A 25,062-nucleotide genomic window follows, 5' to 3' on the forward strand; every position below is an offset into this window, starting at 1 on the left:
GCAGTTTCAGAAGGTTTGTGTGGTGAAGAAGAGCAAGTTCATGGCAGATAGAGCTAATGCAGTCCATAAGTGACAGCTCATGACATTGATTTTAGTATCTTAATTGCTATGACTATTTGCAAAAAAAAAAAATTTTGTTCAGCTGCCTTGAGCCTTATTTCAACCTTCTGAGGCTTCCCATCCTTACTTGGAGCTGCTGGCATTTCCCAGGAGTTAACTATGCCCTAGGGTACAGGGCTCAGGAGAATCAGACAGGGTGTGAATCTCCATTTGGTTTGGAATCTCAAAGTATTTTGCAGTCCATGTAGCTCAGAGCAGAAGTCTGTAATGAACAACAGAGCCTGTGTACATCACTGCAGAAAACAAGTGGTTCAGGAGAGCAGAAAATATTTTGAGAGGATGAGAAGATCCACAGAGGGCTGGGCATGTCTCTGCAGACATAGATACCTCTCTGGCTGGAGACTATGCAGAGCCCAAGAAATAAGTGGCTACACTTCGGACCAAGGAGCCACAGGTGCCAGAATTCTCCTTTCCACTACCAGCCACAGCTCCGACTGTTTTGGGTTACACTGCTCTTCATTTTAGTGATCTGAATGTGAAACAGGTTTCAGGAAATAAATAGCATTAATAAAAAGACAAGAGTGACCTTTTAAAATGAGTAACTATATTTAATTTAACATACTGTTTGCATTTCAGTTGGCTGGAATTAAGAACATTTATTTTCACTGGAACTGCATGCAACAGAAATACCAAGGATAGGTGCACTGTGTGAGTAAAAGTATTGAGAAATTCTGACCAGGGAAGAGCAATTCCATATCCTCCTTGGAGACATCAAAATACAACATCAGTAAACTGCATATGAAACACCTACCCAGCTACATTAAAACACAACACTGTAAAAAGCTATTCTGATAATTATTTTTAACACTGCAAAATTATACATGATCATGAAGGATTGTATTTTATCAAACACCTAGTGAAATAATCCTTTAACAAACATGCAGAACAATTACAGCCCTTTCCCCTCTCTCCTCATCACAGATGACTAGTTAAAAGGTGTGGTATCACAAATTATTGTCATGTCCCCAAAGGCATAATAATACATTGCAAATTTTCACATCAGTGAGTTTTAGGTCTCCTCCTAGAATATGCAGGAGCATAAAGCCAAGGAGTTGGGCTGTTTTCACCGAGCATTTTTTGCACACCATTCTGTTAATGATGCAAAGTTAACAACCGGCCCCATGGGGCTGTGCTATCTTTAAATGAACACAAGATTGCACCAGTCTCAGAAACTTCAAACAGATAAATCTTAGCTGAAGCAGCATAATCAATGCAGCCCAAATCCTATGCCATTCCTATGTACTGAGGCTCTTTTTTTATAGTGCTGGAACTGTTTTCCTGCTGAAGTAGGGAATATTTATGGTTCTTCCTCCAACTGCAAATCAAAAGCTATAAATAGGTGCTTGTCCCAACATATGTGGAGGGAGGGTTCATAGTTGCTGTTCCACATCATCTCCAAACCCCCAAGCAGTAAATGTAAATTAGGAATATTAACATTGAGAAATAAAAGGGTTTTCTTGATACAAGCAGAAATCCTTCTTCATCTTCTGTGTTTCAGATTCACGGATTTTCAAGGCCAGGAGGGAGGATGAGGCCAACTGGTTGAAAAATGCTGCTGTTTTTCCTGAAAAAAAGCATGTAACAATCAGATGCTGAGTCAGCACAACTTGGGCATCATTAGAAAACTTTTTCTGCAGAGGTAAAGTAAGAGCAGCTGCAGGTCATCCTATGTCTAGTGCTGGTCTAGATGCCAGCTACACCCAGGACATGGAAAAGAAACACAGTATTTCAGTATCCCAGGATTTGCAAATCATATATAAATCACATAGTCTTGGTTCTGCCACCTCAAAAAACGCAGTGGGGCCACCAATTTTTTTTTCAAACCTGAAGACTGCAGTATTCTCAGGGCAACCCAAACACAAACCTCAAAACCACAAGGCTACACAGACTCTCCAGCTGGTGTTTTCCCTATAGCATAATAAATGGGGATTGCTTTTCCTGCACACAAGAGAGGTTTCAACAACAGAAATGAAGTGCACCTTAACAGCAAGCTGAGAAGCCAGCTGTATCCCAATTTCCCAGCTCCCAGGCAGGAGCTCTCACCACTACTCTGGTCCCTGGGGGCACACACTGATGGTAGCTAACATACACCTGGGTAAGACTGCAGAGGTGTTACCTTCTAGCATGGTTTCTTCCACTTAAAATACTGTGGAAAACCAAAGCAGTCTGGAAACAAATGGGCTGTGCAAAACTGAAAAGGCTGAATTCACTGTCCTGAATTCTGGATGGATAATCAGCCACAAAAGAGCATTGTCTGCAGCTGCACTGGAATTATGTCTGATCACTCCCTCCCTTTCAAAATATAAAATTCAGATCGTGTTCAGATTAGAGGGATCATAATAAATACTGAATGCATTTCTATTATCCTGCATTAAAAGATACTTGGTTTTTTTCCTCTGTGATTCATGATTATTATAAATTTCATTTTCCTGTTCTAGCATCACACAGCTACTTTGCACCAACTCTCTGAGGGACAACACCACCACAAGACTAAGACCAGGGAAAGCCCTTAGTCCCCTTTTATGCTGATACTTAGTTTTGGGCAGGCTCATTAAGTGCTCTATCTTACTATGATATTTCTGTATTTGTCTCACTATGTCCCCATATTCTTGCAACACCCAGCTCTACTCTGCACATGTAACATAGTCCAGCTTTTTGCACAGGGACTCAGTATCACTTTTCTGACTTGGGCTGAGGAATCCTTGCACAGTAATAGCAGCACTGGATCAGACCAAAGCTCCCCAGCTGGTAGCTGGTGGGATGTTTTAGGGGCTGGAAGAAGAAGCAGGAGGATGTGCAGCAATACTTCCATGAAAGGCACCTGCTCTGTGGCTCCTGAACACTGCTCCTGTGTGTGAACACCTCTGTTGTTAACAGGTCCTGGCAGACCTCTCTTCCCTGGATGAGCTCATTTCTCCTGGAAGCCCTTTGAATGATAGGTCTCCCATGGCTGGTGGCAATGAGTTCTGCAACTGAATTACGAACCACATGAAGTAATACTTCATTATTTTAATTTTAAACCTGCCATCCAGCAGCTTTGTGGGGTGCCTCACGACACTGCTCTTCGAGGATCAGCAAATGAGCCTTCCCCATCTTACTGACTTGACTGATGCTGAGAAGCCACAGCCTGTTTAATTACTCCTGTTTGGAATGCCATTCTTTAGGCTACCCTTCCCCAGACCTTTCTGGTTTTACTTTACTTGTACCACACTTGGAAAACCATGCACCAGGAAGCAGCCCTTCCCCTTGAAAGGACACTTAAAACCAAGTAACACCATCTGGATTTAAACACCTTCTGCTTCTAATAAGCTATGCTAAATTTAAAAATGCTTGAAAATGAATGGGTTGTGACAATCGAGGCACAGTATCAGTGTCAGCTGTGTCTGATGTCTTGTGCTTGGCTTCCCACATTGCCTTCACACTGGCAGAGGCAGGACCTATGAGCTCCTGCAGGCTCTCTCCACTCGAAATCCTGGTTTAGCCATGTGTTCACCAAATCTCTCTCAATTTAGTCCAGCAGTGATTGCATACAGATGGGTTTTATTAGAGCCTGGAAAACAAACATACTAACTGGGACTGCAGCTAGCATTTGGGCAGATTTCTACCCAAAATGGGATTGCTTTCTTCCCCCTTCCCCAGTAATTCTTCCCTTGACACCGGTCCACCTGGCACAGGTTGAGATATAACCACACTGGTTTGAGGTCCCACACCTCACTCATGCTTTTTTTTCTTTGCAGCAATGAGGTAGGGGCTGTGATGCAGTAAACAGGAATCAGTTGCCATACCTATGGAGAAGACTGGTACCAGATAAAACTCCCAATTTCCTTCTTCTTCTCAAAGTCTTCATCAAAACCACAAGACTGTAGAGGCTTTTGAGGTGTTCAGTACTTGAAGAACAATGAGGTTGTGGTTCCTGCTATGGCAGCAGGGCAGGGTCACTGCTGAGGCTGCTCCTGGCACAACAGCAGGGCAAGACCATGCTGTGGTGGGGCTGCAGAGCAGTTTTTTTCTACCTAAAATGAAAGGTCAATTTTACTTATCAGGGCAAAGGACATTGATGCCATGACTTGAAAATATATCCCTCTTTTAATTTCACATCTCTGGGAACGGCAAAGAGAGAAAAGTTGGAGATGGAAGATAGACACTGGTGATCAAAGTGAAAAAATACCTGATGCATGAGAGCACTGTAAGGACAGTGTATGCACTACTGAGTATTTTGAAACCTGTAAGGCTTGGTGATTTATCCCTCACAAAGAAGAACTGGCCACTGGGTTTTTTGTGTTAAATAGCTGCTGTGCTTCACAGTCAGCATGAGAGATGGAGGCAGAAACTAAAGCTGAGGCTTCCTCTGCTTTTAGCTATGTTGTCCCCAGTGTGAGATAGTTACCTGGTGCTCAACATCAATTCACACAGCAAGGTGAGGTATTTCTAATATTTTTTTTCTAGTTTATGCAAAGTAGGGAGCTGGGTGGCAACCCACAAAAGGCTGGCTCCCTGATCATCCAAACTTTACACTAATTAAACATTTTAACAAAGGCATCAGCATCCACTGGTTACAGATTACATAGCTCTTATTAGTCAGCACTCAACCCCCTGTTTGCTAGTTGATATCTCTCATGCTAATTAGTCTGCATGCACAGTTTTTCCTCCATTTGACTCTGGGGTCTGTTTTGAGTAGGTGGTCAATGGATTGGTGGTTGTGGTCTCCCACTGCCAGAATTACCTTTCCCCAAGTTACTGCTCAGTTCTGCTGACTTCACTCCTGGTGGCTCTGGTCCAGACTGCCCATTCATCTTGGGACTGTCTTCCCTTTCCCTTAAAACAAAAGATTAGCCAAGAGCACAAGGTTCACAATACAATTGCTTAATCAAAACTGTCCAGCTATTGCTACTGATTCATAACTAAAAAAAAAATTGTGAAGTTCGGCTCAGATCTTGAGGGGCTCAGATCTTGAGGGGCTCCATATCAGTGATGCATGACAGATGTGACTGCAGGCAAAGGTAATAGTTACTTCATTATTATTATTCACTATTAGTAACTGGAACTGTGTTTAACTCTTCTACAGGCCAATCTCACGATCATCACCGTAGGGACTCACTTGATGGAAGAGTGAAGACTGCAGAGACAGCAACACTTCGGTGGTTTTCAGCCGTGGTTAGACCCTAGATGGGTCCTCCAGACTCCTCTATGGATATGCAGTAATGGACAGAGCCCCAAGGAGCTTTAATTTAAAAAACCCCAAAACCCAAGCAAAGCCAGCAATGTGAACTGCCCTGTCTCGCTGCCAGCACCTCGCCTTCTCCTTCCCAACCCTTCCACCCAAGGACTAGGAGTGAATATGATGTTTTACCCCTATTTAACACCCAATTAGGCAAGAACAAATGCACCTCCATTAAGAAGTGCTGACTGCTGTTTGATAAAGCAGAGTACATTAGCACACACCAAGACTGGTCACGAGATTGAAACGAGTCCATTTTTCCACCAGAGCAAGCTTCACTATACTTTGCTTAGTCTTTGGCCAGATATCACAGAAGCAGCATAGCTTAAAAACTCTACTAGAAGAGATCCATAGGTTGTGCAATACTCTGGTTAATTAGTGTTTGTAAAGCACTTTCTGGAGGAAAAAAGTGCCAAGGACGATCAATATTATCAACAGTGTTTTCTTTCATCAAGTCCTTGCCAATAATCCTCTCAGTTTTTGTTTTCAGGATTAAATTAAGCACTTTTGTAGTTCTGTTGGGTACAGCCAAGCAATTATTGCTTTTCAGCTCAATCCTTCCAGGTTTGGTTTGATTTTATCTGGGCTTTGTTTTATTGCTGGCTCCATTCTGTATTAAAGGAGCAGTTGAAGCTGATGACCTTTCCCTGGCTTATCCATATTTAAGATAGTGGAAAGAAGTGACTGAGAAAGGCATTAAATTAATAGGACTTTATGGAGGATTGAGAATGAAGCTGGAATGCAAGAATAAGTGCAAACCTATACACAAGGGAACGAGGGATGAAGTATAGAATAAAATTACTAAAGATAAATGTTATCTCTTTCCTGGAGAAGAGATTGATGGGGTTTTTTTCCAAAACATGATGCACTACACCTTATTTTCTTGTGTTTGATGAAGAGCTTCGTGAAGAAATTTTAGCTAAGGCAGAGAAGAGGTTCAGCATGAGAGAGGGGACCCACTTGAAGAGTAAATGTTAACACCCACAGGTAAAGAGAAACTTCTGGGATGAAGAAAGGATCTGCTGAAGTTTTTTGTGGCTCAAGCTTAGAAATATTTATTTCATATTTTGTTTTCATGCAATACTGTCTCTCCAAAAACAAGAAGAAAAAAAAATCTGGTGAGAAAGAACTTCCTTCAGCTGCTGACAGGACTTGCTGGCAAGAATCAGAATATGCTACTGGAAGAAACAGATAATTTTGATAAATACAGTCTAATAAATTAGTTTAATTGTAAAGTGCAACCCAAAGAGGAAGACAATACACTTAGGAGCTGCTAACAAAATTTTCTGATTTAATTAAGGTTATCATCAGTGGGAACTCATGAGAAGGGGAAAGACATGAACATTATGAAAGTACCAATGAGCACGCATGAGATACCTTTGTGAAGTTCCTTCAAGTACATTTCTAGCCTTCAAATTGATTAGAGGGTATGAAAATGCAAATCTCCAGTACTTATAAATCAGAATAACTTCTTTTTAATATCTCCTTATCTTTCTGGTGCTTCATTCATGTGTCACACCCTTTGTATGTTGAATGTGTAGTTAATATATCCTTCTCTTTGTTAAATTCAGTTTGGAAATTGAGATAAATTTGCTGTTAAATAACTGAAGGGAGAGAATTAAGAAAAATGGGAAAAATTTGAAGAAAAAAAAGGAGAAAAGATAGCAGCTAGCGGGTCAGGTCTGCATTTTCACTCAGCCCATGTGAATCACATAAGAGTGATTCAAAACAGTGAATGACTCAAAATAATTGCAGGTGACCACACTGTTATATTGTCTTCTTGTGAGCTCTGGAGGTTAAATTCCTCCTCTGAGTTTTGAATTTTGCTTACAGAAGGGATTTAAATGTATTTTTTATATTCCCCACCATCTACCTTGTTCTGAGTGTTGTAGAAGAGCAGTACTTGACATTCCAGTAAAAAAAAAGCTCTAGAATTTGAAGTTTCCCCCACAGCTAATCAAGGGGCTGTCCAAGTCATAACAAATATGAAGCAATAGAATTGAAGTGCCTGGCTGTCATGGTTTAACCTCAGATGGCAACTAAGTACCAGGCAGCTGCCTGTTCACTCCATCCCCTCTGGCCTGGTGTGGTGGGTGAGAAGGAGAATCAGAAAAAGATAAAACCTGTGGATTGAGGTTCAAAGAGTTTAATAATTGAAATAAAGTAAATTATAATAATAACAACATTAAGAATGATGATGAAAAGGGAGATAACAAAAAGAAAGAGAGGAATAAACCCCAAGTAAACCAAGTGATGCACAATACAATTTCTCACCACCTGCTGAACTGTGCCCAGCTGGTCCCTGAGCAGCAATCAAGCAACAATTAAAACATCAGTGTGTTATCAACATTATTCTCATCCTAAATCTGAAACAGTAGTGTACCAGCTGCTAAGAATAATTAACTGTATCCCAGCTGAAGCCAGGCCACTGATATTCCTCTGTTAGGTCAATTCTCCAGCTTGACATGGAGCCTTCACCTGTTTTTACTGGGCTTGGCATTTATGTGAAAGGCAAGCTGGATGTTTCTGGCTGACTGAGGTCAGTGGTGCTGGAGCAGCACAGCCCCAAGAGGTAGCAGCAGCACTTTCCCCACGGCTGATTGATGATTAGGTTCCCATGTGACTCAGAAGAGTGGGGGTGAGAGGCAGGCAAGGCACTTTTGGGAGAGCATTTCCTGACTCTGAGCTGAAGAAGCCAGAGCCAGCACACATCAAACACAGCCCTCCTCCCACGAGAGGTTGTGGTCAGACTGACAGTTCTTGAAAGTCACTGGGTATTCATCCTGCACTAACAGGAGGCGCTGCAGAAGCAAATAAAAACAGGCAGAAAGCTAATCAATGGGAAGAAATTTTATCTGCCTTTATTTTGAGAATTGTTTGGGCTCCCATGAAGCATGAGGCTTCTCTACACCTCTGACAGACAGTTATCAAACTGTCTTAGGCACAGTCAATACACCACCACAGAAGCAAACATACTCAATTTAAGAGCCCTTTCAATTTGGTTCATAACTTTATTTTTGGAACAAAATTAGAACTTTGTCAGCCTGAAAACAGCACAATAAAACCAAGATCATTACTCTTTCTCTGCTTGATGAAAGCTTTATGGCTCACACAGCATGTCTAATACTTTATGTCCTGTCGCTACAATGCATCTAAAGAATAATCTCCCTTTCTCCTCTATAATTCACTTGACAGCCAAATAATGTATTTTTTAAATCACACAATTTCTTAAGCAGTGTTTTATCTCCCTTATGCCCTCCACACATTTGCAGTTAAAACCTCCTCTCTGTTCCAATACCTTCTTTCCCCACCCAAACACTCCCCTGCCTCCCCAACAGTGCCAATCAGCCACTTGTCTGCCTCCAAAAAGCACTTTTGCTGGCAGCCTTGCTGCTTGCTCCTGCTTTTTCTCCTGGGGCAGGACATGCCTTCTCCAGAAACTGTCTGCAGACTGACACCTGCAGCCTAATGGCATTGAGACAAAACCACATTAATTCTCATTCTTGTGCAGCCCAGGTGTTCAGCAGAACTGAATACCTGCAGGGTACAGTGACTAGCAGTGAAGAGTAGTGCTAGAAGTTTAAAATGAGAATATTCAAGTCTTCCCAGAGAACCAACAGCTTTCTTCTACTGTAAAGAAACAGAAAAAAGGGATTGGTTTGGGGTTTTATGGGCAGAGTTTTTATGGGCAGAGAGAACAATTTCCATGAAGATTTGGTTTTAATCAGTCTCTTGGCAAAGTGTCCCAAGGATGAGCAAGATTTATTACCTTCACCTTGAGGCTGATACACAGGTAGTCTTAGTTACCTACAGCACACAGATTTGTAACAGTGGGATTAAAAGGGTTGTATGTCCCACTTCCCATCATCTCCATTAACAACCTAAAGTTCAGCAGGAAAATTCCAAAAATTAGTAAATACTGAAATATACTGGTGAGGCAGGGGTGTCCTAAATTCATTGAAACAGAGAGACATAAATTACAGAAAGCTGTACCAAAACCAGCTTCGAGTATAGGGGAGAAGCAATCCTGCCCACAAATTGTCCTCACAAGACCATACACACATCAGCTGGGCAAGTTAATAGCAATCTAAGAGGGTACATGGTAACTACTCACAAATAATTCTAAATAGTCTAAGATGTCAATTTTAAAAAATGCACAATTATTCAGGGTAGCTTTGGGTGAGAAAGGAAAAATGGTGAAAACCAAAGAGAAACGGATCAAGTTTAGGAAGGAAATCTTTGACTATTGAGAAGATTTCTCTATACTGAAGTACCCAGGTCTGAGGCTTTACTCAGGTTCATATATATTGAAATGAACAGATATGGAGCAATTTCAAGCCCTAGCATCCAATACATTTGCAGGTGGAGCGATGTTTCTACTGGGAGCAGAGCTGCAGAGGGTCACATCTCTCTAGAGACTTGGGATGGACACTCACAGCGGACCCTTACTCTCTGTGTATGCACACCTTTACTTGCACTAAATGGTGCATTTTTACTGTCTTCAATTAACTTTTTGACAGTTGATTTCCTCTCCAGCTGGAGAGGGAGTCTCTCACTACAAAATATTCAAACAATAACTTTCATACAGACCCCTGACAGCACAGAGAATTTTCTCAAGCATAGGAGAGACAAGTTCAAGCACAAGTTCAGCTCTCCACAGCTCCTTGGCAAGACCTCAGCGGCCAATCTTCACCACCACAGCTGCAAGAGACAGTGCTGCCTTGAAGGAAAACACGCCTGAGAGACAAAACAGTCCTTCATCCCCTCTGAATGTGATCCAGCAGCTCCACCTCAAAAATGTTAGAATGGAGATGAGGGAAGAGAATGAAAGGAAAATGCATTAGAAATTTACTGTAACACTTCTACAGTAATATTACTCATAATATACACATATATAGCACCCACTTTCACAGTCACGTCCATTTAATAAAGCTGTAGAAATTGTGTTTTAGAGTGGATGCTCAAAGAGAGAAAGAAATTCATACCTAGCTCTCTGCAATCCTGGCATGCTGCTGGGAGCCTGGGAAGCTTTTCCGCTCTTAGTACAACTGCTGACATCCAGTTCCATGTTTTGGGCTCCAAAACACACACCTGACTCTCCCAGCACACTTTAATTGAAGATCTGCCTATCTTAGCCATAGCCCTGTTGAGCAGAAACGAGATTTTTCACCTTTATTTGTGCTGGAGGGAATGATGTGAGTAGGTTTTCGCCATTGATTAATGGGAGGATAGCCACTTTTCCCTAGAGTGTCACCTTTCCCTCTTTCTGTCATTCATTGGGTGATGCTGGGAGAGGCTTGCAATCAGTAACTTGAGGTGTCAAGAGTACTTCAACAAATCCTGGAGTTGCACAGTGCCCTTGCAAAGCCATGAGAGCCTGTGTCCTGCCATGTCCATTAGATGCAGGTGTATGTTGGCAGGCCAAGGATTCTTCTGGCAGCAGGTTCAAAGCAAGTGTTACTAAAGGCTCCTTACTCCTGAAGGGCACATCCATTCAATAAAGATATATGTGCTCCCTTTTTCTTATGCTATACCTAGAGTCTAAATCATACAGTTTTATCACAAATACAGTAAGAGCTGATATTCCTCTTAAGGTTCTATTTAATTTTCAAAGTACATTTCTTTTTTTTTTATGTTTCCCAAAAACATCCATGAAGTCCAGTCCTACAGTTCTCAGCAAAAGAAGGCAGATAAAGGAAACCTTTTTATTCCTTTTAATGAATCAGGGGGAGCTGACATACATTTCTTGAATGCCTGAAGATGGCAAAGATTAATGAGAAAGGGAGGACAAATAAATCATAAGTCCTTTTAAGTCCATAAGTATTTTATGAACAAATGACAAAGTTTTGAAGAACTTTTCTATTCTTCATTTCAGCAACAAGATTAATTCCCAGCTCCTTCTGCAGGAATGTCCCCCTTGAGTTGCGTGGTGATTTTTTTCTGTGGGGAAGAGGGAACAGAAGGAAGAAGGGGAGGAGAGGAGAAAGGAGGAGACAGTGAAATAGATTCCAGGTTTAATTTCCAAATTTTTTTTTAACCTTGGCAAAAAAGGATTGGGAAGGTGCTATCAGTGAATTTCTCTTCCGTTCCCCTACTTGAGACATTTCTCTGAATCATTAAAAGCCCTGTGGATGCATTATGTCCGACAAGGAGGCTGAAGCAGCTCCTCCCAAGAGCTGTTTGGGGTTGTGGACAAGGGACATGGCCCACACCATGGACTGCACTGCAGAAGTGTCCCCCAGGCCATGACCCAAACTGCTTCATCCCCCCTGCCCAGTGCAGCCCTGCAGAGAGGCACAGGGGGAGGCCTGGAGGGTTTGTAGCCACTCTGACTGAAAACAAGGCACCCACGGGGAGCAGCTCTGTGGAGCAGAGCTCCAGGCACCAGCGTGGACATGGACACTCCAGAGCTGCCCTGTGTCACACTGAGCCCACCACCACCACCTTGGGCTGGCATTGCAGGCAGAGAGCTGGCTCAAAAGTCTCACCCAGAGCACTGAAAGAAACCAGCCAGAACAGCCTTGCAGCCCTCTATGTCCCATCACTCTGGTGTTTCTAAGAATAAAAGACTGGGAAAACCACTTTGTTTCTGTTTTTAAATTTCAGAGGCTTTCTCGTGAATAGTTCTCCCTTCTCCTTCCCCAGTGCTCTGCAAGAGGAATAGGGAAGCAGGGCACAGGATTGTTCTGCTGAGAAAAGGCTCCTGCTGTGATCTTTGTGGAACTCAGACAGGTTTAGATGGGTTATTAGCACCCAAAATACTGCAGCCAATATGTATTTCATCTGGAGGTCCCTTCAAGGTTTGTGCAACTCCCTTGGAGCTGCAATCAGGCACTCTACTGAAACAGAGTCACAGCAGAACTTGACAGAGAGAGTTTCCAAGTGCACAAAGCTTCTGCAGGCCTGTGACCATGGTCATAGGAGCAATTGGAAGAGGCTCATTCACAATCCCCTCCAGGAAACTGCTGCAAGGGGAGCTCCACAGCCACCTTTGCTGCTGCACCTCCCAACAGATGCTGCTTTTTAACAGCAATTTCCTTTTCCACTTCTGAATGGCACCAGTCACCATGTAAGCTGAGACCAGTTTGCCAGTCTGTATCCTCAGGTTGTCTTTTGGCTTTCTCCCTTATTTTTCAGTGTCTTTTATTCCTTCTTGCAGTTTAAGTGTCTTACATGTAGCAATTTATATATTGGACAATGAGGCATCTAACAGTTTCCCTTTTTCTCCACTGTCTCCTTATTTATACCATGGCCTTCTCCATGGTTGCAATGTGATTTATATATATCTTTTTTTTAACTTCCAATATTTGACACAGACAGATTGCATTATTGTCCCTGTCGCTGGTTTTTAAATAGGATGCAAATTACTAGCAAAACAGATGCTGCAATACTGAAATTCATAGAATCATAGAACATTCTGAGTTGGAAGGGACCCACAGGGACCATTAAAGTCCAGCTCCTGGCCCTGCACAGGACAGCCACAAGAGTCACACCAGGTGCCTGAGAGTGTTGTCCAAAACTTCTTGAACTCTGTCAGGCTTGGTGCTGTGACCACTGCCCTGGGGAGCCTGTTCAGTGCCCAGCCATCCTCTGGGTGCAGAACCTTTCCCTGATATCCAACCTAGACCTTCCCTGACACAACTTAATGCCATTCCCTCAAGTAATTCATCCTTCACTCCCTTTCTTGAAGAGGAAGCAGGGGGAAAAACAGGAGAATACTTTTGCACCCAGAAAACAGGGTTGCCCAGGGATTCTCTAAAGATTTTCCATGCCTCTCTTGAAATCCCTGGTAGCCCCTCTGCTTCCTTCCAAAAACTCTGTTGTAGTTTGTGGTCTGAAGCCATGTCTGTGACCCAGCCTTACCGTGGACAGCCTAGCAAGTGTTTGGACATGGCACCAGCCAGAACCAAGGACTTCATGTTTCTGATGTCTCTCCCTGTGCATCCTGTTTTCTCTCTTTATTTTGCCTTGTTTTCTCTATTTCTTAGACACGGGTCTAGACTGAAATTGGGAAGAGCTCCACTCTACAAAAGTACAGTCACAATATTGAGGAGCCCAACATGAGATTTAGATCAAGGAATATCTTAATATGCTGTCAAATTCAAAAATACTACCAAAACGTTTCTGGATTATAAGTGCTTTCACAAAAACAAATAGTAAGTACTAAACAAGAAATCAAACAGTAAGTATAAAACAACAACTAATGTCTGGAAACTTGAGCCAGGCAAATCTGAATTAGAAACTTGATGTACATTTTTAAACTTGATTAATCACTGCAACTTACTGAAGTCTTTCCAAAAGACATGCTTGAGTTAGACTCAATGTCTTAGGCTCCCCAGAATAATCATTGGATTACATTCTACCTTTACCTGATGATCAGAACATCTCCTCTGGTCCTAAGTGACAATGTCTGCATTAGTTGAATCAAATAGAACAGAGATTTCATCAAGACAACTTTAATATTTCATTGTTTTATTAAACCGTTGGGGTGTTTGCTTGCCTTTTCTGCCAGCAGCATATTGACTGTTTTAGGATCCAGGTTCCTATGGCAGGCAGTACATTTTCTTTTACAAAGCTGTCCAAATTGTGTAGCTGTCCTTAGGGCTATGAGTACTGATCTAAGTCAGAGGAAAAAAGTTTTGGTCCAGATTCTGAACTTCCGGCCCTATGGGATGAAGGCAAACCATGTGACTTTTATATTGCACATTGGTCATTAGGAAAAGTGTTTCCAGTTGATTCTGCAAGCAATCTCCAGCAAAAAACGATTTTGCAGAACCACTGACACAGACTTTTTCTTTGTATTTAATGACATTTTATTGCTCCTGTTACACTGGGACTTACTTCTCTCTACAGTGCACAAGAGGCAGTTTTAAGTCAGTAATGGCTATTTTCTTGGTCCCTTCTACAACTACATTAAATAAAATTCCAGTTTTATTTCCCATGTTCTGTACAAGCAGGGCAGTTTACAACTCGGCTGAAGCAAATCTAGTGGCTTGGTTCCACTTTCAATGTTTAGCAACAAAACCTTTTCCCTAAAGCAGTCATTATTTATTAGAGGCAGGTTTATTCTGATTCTGAGAGGTCAACACATGTCCATTGTCCTTAAAATATTCCCCAGAGGAGGGGGGATTCTTAGATGACCAGATATCTCCCAGTGGATAAGAAGTTCTGTTAATATTTCTGAAAAAATAATAGCAATGTAAGACTCCACGTCGTGATCTCAGGTACTGAGATACCTTGGGTTTTCCATTGAGCATAAAAACCTCAAAAACCTGACCATGTTTTAAGGCTTGGTGTAAGAGGCAGACACTCAGCAGTCATTAGTTTAATTACCAGACTGTGAAGGAATTCTGATGTGCTCAGTAAAGATGGAGGAGAAAGCTCTGATCCCTCCTGCTGTCACATTTTGCTGATTTTGGTGGAGCTGCTTTTAATTAATTATGTGAAAGGAGTCCCTTTAAGGCTCCCACCATAAAATCTCACTTGATTCCTCATAAATAATGTCTCTCAAGCTTATTCATAGTAATAAAAATATATAGTGCACTGATTAAAACTGTTGTAATTTATATGCATTAAAACCTCGATTTAAAGATGTATTAAGGGGCAAAATTCCTTGACCATGACACTCTAGTTTGCATTTAATTACAAACTAAAGATTCAGGAAATGAGATTGCCATGTACTGGCAAAGAACAATAAAACTCAATGAAATTGTTTTCCTATCCTTCTATGTTGGGAGCAAACCTTACCCTGAAAAAAAAAAAAAGGCAATAATACTGTTTTCCATAGATTTGCAAAGATGTTGTCAAGGCAAGGTTCAGGAGAGCAAATAATCCACCTCAGTGTCCATAATGATGATTCAGATGGTCACCACAGTAATTTTTAAAACAAAGGCTCACTTTTCTGGTTCATGTCAAAAGTCTGAAGGGGAAGGAAATTGCCAACTCCACAACCAGCACCATGCCAGGTCCTACATCCCATCAAGCTCTTCCTGTCCTTCTAATGATAACAACCACAGGGGTGCCCAACACTTCATGAGATATCTTAGAAGAGCAACCTTTTTGCAATGTGTCTTTCAAAGCAATCGCTTTGCCTTCATCTTAAGGAGCATTTGACAGGTTTTTGCCTGTTTTGACAGTTCATGAGTAGCCCACAGCATGCAGGAGCAAAAACCCTGCATTAAAAATACTTGAGCCAAAGCTGGTGTTTCACATATCACGGACTGAGATGGCCAACAGTCTGAATGGCAAAAGCAGCACAAAATTCCAGGTAAGGTCCTGCGCCTGCTTCTCCCCTGGCATTATTCAGTTTATTATACCAGTTTATTTAACTGACAGACCATCATCTGTGCCTTTCATGCTTTCCATGCACTCAGGTTAAGGATATCTTTTCAGTCTGAATGACCTTGGGTTGGAACAAGCAATGCTGAGAACAGAAATAGGATTTCAGAGCAAGAATTTGCACAAGCACAGGACTCCCGTGCTGCTGCCTGTAGCAGAGCAAAATTACTTTTTCTCTGTACACAAGCAGAATCCTCAAAGGCACAAAGCTGTCGAGGACGGAAATCCATTTTTAATATGTTCAGTAGCTGTAAACAGTATTATCTGCTAAGTTTAATCATTAACTATTTCTTCCCCATTTGTTCAAAGGAAGACAAATGCAGAAACTGGAAATGCAGCGAGACTGTTCCATCAGAGAGCACTTCATGCAGCCAGCACTGTAAATGCATTTCACATTAGCTGAGAGCTCATCTCAGGAAGGCCGCTAAAAGCCGCAGTAAGCTCTCATAAAACAAAACACAACAAAACAGAGCAAAAAGCCCCATCATACTTTACATTACAGAACATTCCTGGTGAGCCACACTCCGAGCTCCTGAACATTAAGGCTTCTGCTGCACAAGCCAATTTCCACACCACAGCCCCTTATTGTAATCCTACAGCCAGAGGACATCTTGTGCACAGCACTACATTCACTGGACTGAAATAAAGCCATCCACCCACTCAAGCACTGTCACTGCTTCATTTTCTGTGAGCAGGGTGGTTTCACCTTGACCTGCCTTCAAACCATCTGAGTCAGAGCCCTCTTCATGTTTGTAAGGCTTGGATGAGTGTGTTTAGTGTGAGTTTCCCTACCCACAAACTTATTGGCTTCATGTTCTACAGTGAGATTGAAATTAAACTTCTCCCGTGCCAGTAACAGTTCCTATCGACACAAGGCCATACTATCCATTTCTCTCTGGTGCACCTGCCCTCGTAAACTCTCTACAGAGCAATTCATACTGATGATATACCAGGTTTTCTTCCCAAACAAGCATAGAACTGAAAGAAATCATTGCATGGTCAATGCAGTGGAGAGGGGAAGTTTGTCAAATACAATTATAATTACAGACAGAAACATTTCTATTTAAGATTTTTACTCCTGATGTCAGTCAAGAGCAATGAGATTTGAATAAAAAAGGCTCCATCAGATTAAAATCACACAGTGCAGTGAAGTGATGACTGTGCCAGGTTTTAGTCTGTAGCAGAAGATCCTCCTTCACCAGCAGCCATTTACATCTCTGAGGGCTGAGCAATGCTGTGTCATTCCATCCTCTACCTCTGCAGCATTTCCCTCACTGGGCAGAGGTCTGTAGGGAAACTGAAACCCCTGAAACCTCCCCTGAAACCCAGCAGAACTCCCCAAAGCCTGTGGAAGACTGACATTGTGTTTTGCCTGAACACACTCCCAGACCAAGGTAAACTTCCAGCTAACCGAATCTTTGGGATGAAGTGGAATATAAATTTTAAGGCATGAAGACAAGTCTCCTGTCCTTCCCAAATGCCATCTCTCACTATAGTTGGTCCCCCCTCCCCTGACCTGCTCACCTCTGTGGAACACCAGTCACCAACTCCTCAGGTACCTTCTACTGGTGAACATTTTCTTGCAGTGCCGTGCTCTGAAAAATGTACAAACAAATCCCTCTGGTCCAGGGGACAGGTGTGCTTAACCTAAGCTGTTGGAGATGACTTACTCTGCAGATGTCACTGGGAACTATTCATGTGTTTCGGAATTAAGCCTGTGATGAAAGCTTTGCTGGATAAGTGACAGAGTTCCTGGTGTTTGCAGGATGAAGCCTGAAATTTGGCAGACTTTTACTGTTGCAAATAAACAATGCCAACAGCAAGAGGAGGTTTTCAAACTCTTTTCCTGGGAATTGACTTAAAATAGATTTATTCAGCAGGACTGAGAAAGCACTGCATCACTAGCCATTTGGGACAATACTGCTTCACAAAGACATATGGGATGATATTGAAATTCCAGTTATTCAACCCTGAAATTTTAGTCCAAAAAGCCAGTACCATTTTGGGCTCAGTTAGAATTTGCTTTATTAGTTTTTAATTTCAAAGTTAACTGTCATCATAAAGCAGGAACACAATTTTGCTGTAGATTTCCCTGGGGATCCTTGCCTTTAGCCAGCTATGCTCAAAAAGAAGAGGGTACAGGAGTCTTCACTGCATATGTGGAAACAGGCGGGAGGTAGAATTACAAATCACACCTGGGCAATCTTTAGCCCCAGGTCTCCCAAAAGCTGCATCAAAAACTGCTGTGAAAGCAACCCACTTGCCTTTGAGAAATTGCTGAACTGTTAGTGCACTGTGCAGATGCAAGCAGGCAGAATTTCTTATGACCTATGGCCCCATCTATATCCCTTTTTCTTTCACCAGTGTCTTTATTTATTTTTTCCAATTATCCGCTTTCTTTGAGGGTGAAGGGACAACAATCATTACTCGCTGTCTTTTACACTTAAGATGTTTTCATGGACCCAGGATAATTGCTTCCTTTCAGAGTGCTAAGGTAAAAACTGGGTAACAAGTAATGTAAAAGGTGAGGTTTGACTGAGTTTCCAGTGTCACAATATTGTTCTCAATAATATTGACAATGTTGAAGGCCATGATCCATTAATACCAGGGATTTAATATCAGAGTCAAGGAGATAGCTTACAGCTATCACATCTTTCCTGGAAAATGATAGTGAAAGGTGCTTTATTGCAGAGGATTTGAGAGTTACAGAAGCAATGGAAGAGGTGAATGTAGCTGGTACTGCAAGTGCTGAGACACCACAGGGCTGTTCATCCTCTTTGCTTTTCTAGCAAAGCTTTGCTGCTGCACAGAAGACAAGTTAGTGCATAAATACTCGATAGGAGCCATGGGGATGTGGATGTAGTTTCATGTTACCAGGCAGAAAGCATGGCAGTAAGCATTAAATCTCTTTTCCATGTCTCAATCTCCTAGCAGCAGCAATTGAAGAGCAGTCGATAAAGACTCATGTTTCTTCCTAAGAGAAATTAATCTTCTAATTCTTCTGAGTTGTCTTCTCGTCAAGAAAATACTGATTAAAGAGGTTGGGAAAATAGCACAGAAGAGGAGATCAATCTGCAGTGATAAGAAACTAAAGGTCAATATGACAAAGTGTAGAAGTGTCTCTCCTAAAAATGGCAATATGGTTGTGCGGGCAACATCATTCCCCCATTTCTGGGCTTTCCCATTGTGTTTCACTGAGCTAGCACAGCCCCATAGGCTGAATTTGACAGCTTCCCTACTCAAGAACACCTACCTTCCAGACTTCTAAGCACAGAGGTGTCTATTTTTTTAAATTTTTTTTTGCCTCTTTTTGTTCAGGAAGGGGCTAGAGTGTGGCATTTAACAAAACCCTGTCCAATAGCCTTTTTTTTTTTTCCTCCTTTGTGATATTTTTGTGCTTCTTAATCAAGCAAGGAAAAAACCCAGCATACTTCCAGTGGATCTGAAAGACAAATCATTGCTTTAAATGTATAGACCAGGGTCTGCCTGGAAATGAACATCCAAGGCAATTGCTGTATTTTAAAAGCTCCCAAAGTTGCAGGCTTAATATGAAGCAGTTCTCAGCAGAACGTATTTTACTGCCTTTCCAAATAACAGCCTAACCATGAGTATAGATCTTCTGGATATTCTCAGTGTAAAAGATCAATTGCAGAACAGGCAGCTTGATGTTTGCAATCTGTCTTTTAGTAAACATTTCTCTTTCTCCTCCTCAGTTGGAAAATTCCTGCTGGGTTCTGAACAGCGGAGACCTTGAGGAGCTTTCATGTTGGTAAATTGTAACAGACATAACTTTTTTCTTTGTTTTTTCCCACTGATATGGATGTTCTAGCAAAATCATCCCTAGCCTTTCTTCCCAAATGCATTCCTCAGCCAGCTTACAAAAGTTACTTGACTTCCAAAAGTCAATATTGCTATAAAAAGAGCGTGGAAATGTAACACCCCTTTTAGTGGTGATTGGGAAGAAATACTGTGTATGACTGAGGTCTGTACATTATCCAGTTTAAAGTATCTGATGATGTTTGGAGCACTTTAGCCATTAAATTCAGTTTACTGCTATTGCAGACATCACTTTATACAACACCCTTCAGACTCCACCTTACAGGCAGTCCAGCTTTTTGCTCTCATTCTTCCTATTGGAAGACAGTTTAGAAATTTGATTAATTTAATAGCTAGGAACAGTCTCAAATATTCTCACTCTCAGTGCATTCATAGGCAATACACACTCATTTGCTTTTGGGCCAGTGTTATTCTTCAGCTTAAACATACCTTTTCTTTCCCTGACCTTCATTCCTCTGATTCATGTATTCTCCAGTCCCAAGAAATCCAGTGTTACTAGAAGAAGAATCCTAAGGTCAGGCAGTCCCTGGGACTCGTAACTCCTACAACTGCCAAATAATGAACTTCTGGGCTACATCTCTATCTGCTGTACACTTCCAGTGTGTGTGTGTGAGAGAGACTTGGGCATACACACTGGGAGCTCGTAATTATTCAATGCGCAATTGAAAAAATCCAGGCACTCGTCTCCTCGGTCATTTCCAGCTGATTTATAGATTTATTTTGTTGTTAGGCTGAATCCCATGACACAAGCTTCCACAAGCTGCAGTTAAGGTGATGATTTATATTCTGCTGTATTGCAACTGCCCCTTTAAACTTCAGCACTTGATCAGAGATGGAAGAATTTGCTTCACGGGATTAATATACAACAGTACCACTGACTGGTGCAGTGCACATTCTTCTTCAGCACCAGAACAGCACAGCTCCAGAGACACTTCATACTTGCCAAATGGGACCTACTCACTCAGTTCAGAGCAAAAGGAATGCTTTGCAATCCCAAAACAAGGAAAGTTGTGACTGGGGGCCATCATGAGTCCAACCCTTGCGAAGTGTCATCAGAATAACTGGAATTTTGTTTATCTGAATCATGAATTAAATCAGGAAAGCCAAATTTTAGGAAGACTAAACTCTGACATATGTAATGTTTCCTTACTTGAGGGTAAGCATGATGCAGGTGTGATCCACAGTACACCCTACAAAGTCCAGCCAGCTGGTTCATCCCACAGCACAGACCCTGTCCTGGCAAGAGCTCTCACCAGGCCGAGCTCAAACAGAACATCTTGATATGTCCAAGACCCACCAAGAGTCCTCAGGTGATGCTGAGAGGTCTTTCCTTCTGCTGGAAAATACTCAAAATTACCTAGGATCATTCCCAGGTTGTTCCATTCTCCTGGATGAACAAGTGTCTAAGATGTGACAATTAACTTTTAGTACAGAGAGACAAATTTAGTGGTTGGGCTGAAAGTCAGAAACATGGCTTGTAAGGACAAAGCAAAAATAAAATTAACATATTTTGCTTGGAAAACATGTCTTTTTTCCTCCCTATTTCCATTCTCAACAGTATTTGGACCATTTTTACTCATGGGAAAGGAAGCAGATCCAGGAAATTTCCTCTAGAAAAGTGAACTTTCCTTTTCTAATAATATTTCATACTGGAGAAGGATCTCCCTCACTTAGTGCATACCAGTTCTCTAAAGCAAAAAACTCTGAAAGCAGCACACTGAAATCACATAAAATAAATAATAACCTGTGATTTCATGCCTGAGATTGTTCTGCTGCTTTCCCCAGCCCAGCCCACCAAAAAAGCACCTATTTGATTTCTGTGTTATACACTGCCTGTTGTTTGTCAGCAGGAAAAATTCAGAGTACTAAAAATGCTTACTGCTTTGAGAGCAATAATAAAATGTGTGCTTGCCTTCAGATTAGCTATCACTGTTTTTTCCTGCAGAGAATGAGAGAAATATAGAGGTGAAATTCCATGTTGTTATGTATAAAATAGTCTTTAAAGAAGTGCCTGGGGAGTTATATTGTATTGATATTAATGCGTTTTATGCAGCTAAATCCCTGCTCACTACTTATAAAACATAAAAGATATGAAATCTAGAATCTTGATCACAAAACACAAATTAAATCAACACAGTCAGCTTCAGAGAGCATGAATATATTTCATTTCATTAGAAAATAATAAGCCACACTGGCATTTGGACAGAAATGAAGCCTGCTTGCTAGACCACATCTTTTTCACAGCAGAGTATTTTCCCCTTCTATCATTATGAGCACGACAAGGTCTCGCCAGTACAATGGTTCTCACACCAGTGGGACTCTCTTCTATTTCCTTCATGGATGGTGGGAAGCTTGCCATGACTTCTTTGTATCTCCAATGGAGGTATGACAACGCATCAAAATAAAAGCCATTCTATTCCGGAGTATTTCTCAGCCTAGGGAGAGAAACAGGACCAAGGTCAGAAGGGTAAGTAAGGCAACTGAAGAGAAATTATTGGAACAAGGTGATGCAATGTATCAGCTTATAACTGGTGAGAAATCCATGTTTTCTAAGCCTGACTCAGACAGCCTGGCTGTTAAACCAGGAGTCAGGAGCTGTGGATGGCACATGGGCTGAACCTGACACAGAGTCACTGTAAAATGGGAATGGCTCTCTCCTGAGATACAGCCAAGAGTCCCAGGGAAGCCAGCAGGCCCCACATGATGGCGGGACACAACACTCAACTGCCTGGAGGCAGCTCGTTTCCATGTGGGACAAATCCCATATATCCCAAACCTCTGTTAGCCCACTGAACTTCTGATTTAGAAAACTAAAATACACTTTGGCAAGTGCTGCTTGAAAACTTTCCAACCTGTGCACTAGACCATGCTCACCTAGAAGTCAACACACCTGAAGGGCCAGCAAGGGGACTGTGCAGCTGGAAGGAAATCATTTGAGAGGACTCTAAGCCTGAGCTTCCAGAAGGCTTTTAAAGTATGTGCTCCTTTCTATTCTCCATCCCTGCCTCTTGCACTTCTCACAGAAGCAGAGCTACAGAAGTGATCTCTCAGGCACAGAGTGCCCTCAGAGTTACCATTATTTACTCCATTCTTGCAGTGTCCACTCTTAGGCACTCCTTGTCCCACTATTCCATTGTGCTCCCCTCATTCCTTACCTAAGCTCTTTCTGACCTGAAGCACACTGCGCAGTTTGGATTCAATATCATATGTTCTTCATTGTGCATTTTTATTTCTAATGTTTCCACTGATGCATTTTCACTAAATAAGTGCTTGTTAAATGCTAAATCAATACCCCACTGCTCTAAAACTAAAGTGAGAGCACTGGCCACAGTACACCTACAATGGATTAAAGCCACTGTAACAAGTTTAATCAGTTTACACCACTTTGACTGCTCCTCTGTGAAATGACTGCAAAACTCTGCCAAACAGCTTCATTTCATTTCCCCCTAGTGCCCAGGTGAATATGGGCAGTGGCCATCGCTAAAAATAGGAATATGGGAGGCTGAAGTTCATTTCCAGGCTAAGAAGAACAGAGGTGAAAATTACTCTGGTCCTGAATGTTTTCCCTGGCACAGTTTTGCATGTTCAGTGGCACAGCAGTTGTGTTTCTTTCATAACACACACAAAGAATGTTTTGGTATTACACATGTAACACTGTTTATGTGGCCATAAATAACAGAAAATCTTAATCTGGAAAGGTCCTTTAAAACCCTCTACACAGCAACCTGGAATTTTATTTTTTTTAAAAAGCTTGATACATTTCCCCATTTGCTCATTGCATTTGAAGTAAAAATGGACAGCTGTAAAGGGGAGCCCTCCTCACCATGACATTCTCTTCACCCTCTGCTTCCTAGCAGGAGCTTAGAATTTGTTCTAAAGATGATGATATGTTGCTTTCCTTGTATGCCCCTGATACCTGCACAGGAAGCAGAGCAAAGTCTTTAGCCATACACTTCGACTCCACACATCCTCGAGAACAAACCAAGTTTGTGAAGTTGCTTAGTCACAAGTGGAACCTGTTTATGAAAAGCTTACCAGGGTAAATGACCTCAGAGGAGCATCAGGCAGCACCTGTCTGAATGAAACAAGAGGGACAAATCCAGGGCAGAAGAGGCATTTTAACCTGTTTGTTGATAACTGACAGGTGTAATCAGCACAGGATCGCTCTCTGAAACTTCTCACCCTAGAAAGCAAATCTAACAGGCCAAAGGGGTTGCCAATATTTTCTTCAGTGCTGTGATCAAATGTTGCCTGTCCTGAACTTCTGTAAAGCCTCAGCCTGACAGAGTGAGTGTCAGCTTAGCCGGTTTCATTCCGCTGCCACTGGCTGGAGAGATTTGCAGGATGTGCAGCCACAGGCTCTATCAAATACATACAATACATCTTCAAATGGCATGAAAAAGGTGTTTGCCATTTCACAACTTTGATTCATAAATTCCTCATGCTGTCCTTGGCTTTTATGTCAACAGGATAAAGCCGGCTTTCCTGTCTCAAAACTTTGTCTGCCCAGCAGCCCCATTTCCAGACCCACAGTCCTTGTGCCTTCCCTTGAGCATGGAGGGAGGGTGGGCAGAGTGACCTTTGCCACGTTCACCAACCTAGCTGGGTTAAACACTCACCTGCCAAATGCAGGAAGGGATGTGAAATGTAAGAAGGCCCCATTCCCATGAATTGTTTCCTCAGCGGCATCACGAGATTCAGGGCTGCCGGTTCCCAGACAGACATTCCTCCTCCACTTTTCACCACGCTCTGCTGCAGCAAGGCAAGTGCTTCTGGGAACAGGCTGGGGACTGGATCCCAGCTGAAAGTAGCCCTTCAAAAATAGCAATTTTTAAACTGAATCATTTTCCAAATCACACTCTAAAATTACTTCCCTTCCTGGCAAGCTCCCTGCAGCTCATCGGTATACAGGCAAGCATGGACTTGGAGGATGCAGATTTCTCAGGAGCTGCACCAATCCCATTCTGCAGGTTTCTGCATCCATCCATCCATGCATCTGTCTGTCTATCCGTCCCCTTTGCACTGTGGACCTCAGCCACAGAATACAGGGGCCATGTCTCTAACCTTAACAGCGAGATTAAAGAGCTCTTCTTTCCTCCAAATTCTTGTCAATAGAAATGGCAGGTTACAGAACTGCCTAACTGGCCTTTCAGTCCTTTCAAAAACTGAGCTATTTACTAGGAGAGCTGAAGGATGCTGACCGCTTCTGAAAGGCCAGGCTCTGGTTAGGCCGAACAATATGGGTTTCAAAAAAAAATCTGGTAACTTCTTTGTTCCTTAACAGCCTACACAAACTCAACAGTGGGTTGTGCATTCAGAAATTATCCTTTGCAGGGCCTCAGAAGTATTACAGAGCTGCATCTTCCTGAGCAGTAGAATAGCAGCTTTCCATTACTAAAATGTATTAAAAATCCCTTGCATGCCAAGGCACTGACTGAAATTTCCCTGCGCAAAGCAATAATAGAAGAAACAAATTAGCAGAACTAATGCAGGAGGAACATAAGCCACCAGAGTGGAAGGTTTTCCCATAAAATGCAAGATTTCATCCC

At 42.0% G+C, this 25,062-nt stretch overlaps 1 long non-coding RNA gene across 1 annotated transcript; it reads right to left on the minus strand.

The window, feature by feature from the left end:
• Positions 1 to 671: 671 nt before the first annotated feature.
• LOC125323112 lies at positions 672 to 12,753 on the minus strand. The gene is made up of 4 exons (XR_007202387.1): positions 10,324 to 12,753; positions 4,844 to 4,935; positions 3,906 to 4,133; positions 672 to 1,684 (listed from the first exon to the last, which is right to left on the minus strand). It is a non-coding gene; the product is annotated as an uncharacterized LOC125323112 (long non-coding RNA).
• Positions 12,754 to 25,062: the final 12,309 nt, after the last annotated feature.

The sequence above is a fragment of the Corvus hawaiiensis genome, chromosome 3 (genome assembly GCF_020740725.1).
Source record: "Corvus hawaiiensis isolate bCorHaw1 chromosome 3, bCorHaw1.pri.cur, whole genome shotgun sequence".
Lineage (NCBI taxonomy): Eukaryota > Metazoa > Chordata > Aves > Passeriformes > Corvidae > Corvus > Corvus hawaiiensis.